The sequence below is a fragment of the Oncorhynchus clarkii genome, chromosome 5 (assembly GCF_045791955.1).
Source record: "Oncorhynchus clarkii lewisi isolate Uvic-CL-2024 chromosome 5, UVic_Ocla_1.0, whole genome shotgun sequence".
Classification (NCBI taxonomy): domain Eukaryota; kingdom Metazoa; phylum Chordata; class Actinopteri; order Salmoniformes; family Salmonidae; genus Oncorhynchus; species Oncorhynchus clarkii.
In genome coordinates, this window is record NC_092151.1 from 96,054,402 (window position 1) to 96,059,258 (window position 4,857).

Here is a 4,857-nt window from a genome sequence, read left to right on the forward strand (position 1 = left end):
GTCCTCCTCCTTCCGCTGTACAGTAATGATGAACTAACCCATTACGTAACTAGGGGTGCTCAACCGTAATCTTCCACAAGATTTTCTCACAGACAGTTCTAAATTAACGCTTTGCTAAAAAAAAAAAATCTAATAAAAATGGGAGTTTAAAATTGTTCAATTTATAGGGATTTCACATTACTGACCCTATTTCTTCATAATTTACACACAATATTCGGCGTTCACGAAGGGTCATCAACCCCTAACCAGCCATCCGGTTTTCTTTAACCAATCAGAACAAGCCATTTGCCTGTGTGGGGTGCACTTGATTTACCTCGCTGGTATGGAACGCCGTTTTACACTATTCGAAGCGTCAAATAAGCTTGTTGACCAACCAGGACCTGAATATGACTCTCACGTCATGTAATCATTCACATTGATTAGACTATCACTCGTATTTCATATGTCACAACGATTCACTGATACGTGTGCTATGATGCCGGTAAAGTTTTGTTTCGCTCACCGGCTGCTGCCTCACGACCGCAGACACACTCCCCCAAGCTATGGACGGTGCTGGCTATAAAAAAGCTAGCTAGCTAATGGACACAAACAATGTTCTTCCCCAAAAAACATAGCAAAACGACATGATCTGTTTCAGTAGCTATAGTTAGCTAGCTAACTATCTATTTAGGTGTCATCATGTAAAATACCCCTTATTTATAAAAAGTTCTAATTTGATGAATGGTCAGACCCCACCTATGTGAAGCTAGCCACAATAAGGATTAGCCTAAATAGTGGAATTTGCTGTTCGCCTTAAAAAGAAAATAGAATATAAAAATATATATATTCTATTGAACCTTAATTTAACTAGGCAAATTCAGTTAAGAACAAATTATTATTTACAATAACGACCTAACCCGGACGACGCTGGACCAATTGTGCGCCCCCTTATGTCTAATTGAAAGTGTTACAAATGAATACGAATAGTGGAATCATGCCTTAATGGAATATATCATGCGAAACGAGGTTGGATTGTTGTTATATAAATTTTAAAAAAAGACAATAATTTGTTAATTTGACAAAAATCTGTTGAAATCCCACTGTGGATGTATTAGACTTCAGAATTGCATCGATTGCATACTTGTTTCACTGTACAGCCTTACCCTATGGATTGTGGATCAATGACATGGGGTATCAGTCTACCCAGTGACACCCACAGAACATTAGCGTCGAGGCACTTATTGCAGGACTCTGAAACCACTGTGAATTGAGCCACATGTATTGTACCTGTCAACCTATGTATTGAACAATATTCCAGAGAAAAAACAATACCAAGTGTATTTTCTGGAGTCTGATAACTCTGAGGACTTTCCCACAGTCAAAGTGCCACAATAAGATCTACGACGCTAATATTTGCGTAAAAAGTTGCGTTCTGTGGGTGTTAAGGAGCAGACTGATACACTATTTTATTGCTCCATAAATTCCAGCCCTTTAACCTTGTTAATATTATCTAGTCTAAATATGGCATGATTCCATCAATTGTGTAACCTGCGTAACTTTCAACGAGGAACTTTTATTTTGAAGGAAAACGGCAAATTCCACTATTGTGGATAATCCTTATTGTGGATAGCTTCACAGCACGGTTCCGGTTCACGCCTCTCTAGCCAGATGAAGCTAACTGGCTGCTTATAACGTTAGCTGTGGTCAACAGGGTTAAGTAGCTGGATAGCTAGTTATTTTCATGAAATGAAGTTCGATTTCAATAGGGGAACAACAAGTGGCTACCTAGCTAATACTTACTCTCATGGATTCCTAAATCATTGCTAAAAAATATTGAAAATGACTGCAGTTTCTACTGGTCATTGTTTTCAGGCTGGTTGCATCGATGCTAGCTAGGTACCAAGCTAAAGCTAGCTAGCTACCCCCAGAGGTTGCTAATAACATCTGTATCAAACATATTTCCAAGCAGTTTTGATCCTGATCTCATTTCAAATGCTCACACAGACGTTTTCCCATTGGGTGGAACAAATCATGCGTTATTACCAACGTGGTATTGTAAACACATTGTGGCCGGTGTGGGTGCCTGTTTGTAATATTATTTTGTACAACTTTGACAGTGCTGGTGGCGCTTGGCTTTCACACACAACATTCTATAATATAATCGTGTTATTTGACATGTCAAATTATTATTTTATGTGTATCTTTTTTTGACAAGCATTTGACCTAAACGGCTACCCATACCGGCCGGTTAGGGACCAATGATAAATGCTGGGTTCGATTTCTTTTTTTTAACAACAAATCAATACAGGAAGTACATGAGGGAACACAAGTATATATGGATAGTATACAATGGACAATTGAGCTAGGGGGTACAATATCACATTACACAAGGACCTTAAGGGACATACATATACTTATAATTCTAACAGATTTTTTGTTAGTGGGGTATTTAATTGTCTTAAAATACAGTTCAATTTATTTTTGTAGGGTAAGAAAATGTGTTTTTTTGTTTGTAAATTTACATTTGTGAATATGACATTTGGTCAAAAGAATAATGAAATTAATTACATAAAAATGTTTCAGCTTATTCCTATCGTAGATAAAGAATCCAAGCAGTACATCTCTCCACAATAGTGTTACATCTTCATAAATGTGTTCAATTATAAATCTACTGATGTCTTGCCACAGTTTTCTTACATGAATACATTGTCAAAAAAGATGCAACACTGTTTCTGGCTGGTCATTACAAAAGGAGCAATTTGAGTTGATTTTCCTTAAACTTCTTCATATACCTGTAGTGGTTGGCAATATTTATGAATAATTTTAAAGGAAACTTCCTTAATTTTGTTGGTATTTTGTTGGTATGTGTGTGGCAATATCCAAACTTTTTTCCAACAGATATTATCAATAAATCCAATCCAATAAGGTCATACAACATCCTGCTGAAACAAGGTTTGTATCGCTCTGTTGTTGAATGGACCAAAAGAGAAACAAATCTTTCCTACTGATGAGTCAACAGGGTCAATAGAAAGTAGGCTCTGAGGGTCAGGTCTTGACACGTTCCTGAATAATAGAGCAACACTGAGGGAATGGCATCTAAAACAATTACAAAATCTTTAGGTGTTACAGGGACCTTGTAAAGGGATAAGAATTCCTTATAACTGAGTAAAAGACCCTCTGCATTTACCAGTTGGCTCACCAACAGGATATTATTTAGAAACCAATATTCCAAAAACAAATAAGTATTTTTATACAATATATCCCGATTATTCCATATATAATATCTGTGTGGAGAAATATTATGTTTATAAATTAAGGACCCTGACAAGAAAACCTGCCGATGAAAAGCAGAACATTTCACTGGAACTTTGTCAATATTATAATTGCAAAACAACATGAAGTTAAGGCCACCAAAAGTAGAGAAGACATGATGAGGAATACAATTCTACATGGAAGTGTGTCTTCTTAGGAATTGTTTTATCCAATTGATCTTAAAAGTATTAAGGTAGTAAAGTCCAGAAAATTCAGCCCATCATATTCATAAGTTTTCATTACAACAGTTTTCCTAATGTAATGGGTACGGTTTCTCCACAGAAAGTTGAAAAGCATCTGGTCTATCTCCTTGCTTATTTTACCGTCAAGATATAAAGATAGAGCACTATATGTTAGTCTAGAGATACCTTCAGCCTTGGTTATTAGGACTCTACCTTTTAAAGATAAGTCCCTCTGTAGCCATTGATTTAGTTTCTTCTGGGTTTTTTTAATAAGAGGGTTCAAATGTAGTAAGCCTCTAGACTTCTGATCCGTTGTAATGGTTCTGCATAAATATGTAAGTTCTTCTTTTACTGGAATACCATAATATGAAGGTGTCACACAATCTTTGACAGCTATGAGTTCACATTTATTAATGTTAAGATATAGACCAGATGCTTTGGAAAAGGATTGTATCACATTGATCGATATGTGAATTTGGTTAGCATCTTTCAGAAAAAGTGTAGTATCGTCAGTCAGCTGACTTATAATAATTTATTTACCAGCTATGGAAATACCTTGTACAGGACTATTATTTTAAGAATTTGTAAGAAGTTGGATGATTAATAAAAACAGGTACGGAGAGATAGGACAAACTTATATTATCCAGTTTATTTAATCTATATATATTATCCAGTTTATTTAATCTATATTATCCAGTTTATTTAATCTATATTATCCAGTTTATTTACTCTATATTATACAGTTTATTTACTCTATATATATTATCCAGTTTATTTAATCTATATTATCCAGTTTATTTAATCTATATTATACAGTTTATTTACTCTATATATATTATCCAGTTTATTTAATCTATATTATCCAGTTTATTTAATCTATATTATCCAGTTTATTTAATCTATATTATCCAGTTTATTTACTCTATATATATTATCCAGTTTATTTAATCTATATTATCCAGTTTATTTACTCTATATATATTATCCAGTTTATTTAATCTATATTATCCAGTTTATTTAATCTATATTATCCAGTTTATTTACTCTATATATATTATCCAGTTTATTTAATCTATATTATCCAGTTTATTTAATCTATATTATCCAGTTTATTTAATCTATATATATTATCCAGTTTATTTAATCTATATTATCCAGTTTATTTAATCTATATTATACAGTTTATTTACTCTATATATATTATCCAGTTTATTTAATCTATATTATCCAGTTTATTTAATCTATATTATCCAGTTTATTTACTCTATATATATTATCCAGTTTATTTAATCTATATATATTATCCAGTTTATTTAATCTATATATATTATCCAGTTTATTTAATCTATATTATCCAGTTTATTTAATCTATATTATACAGTTT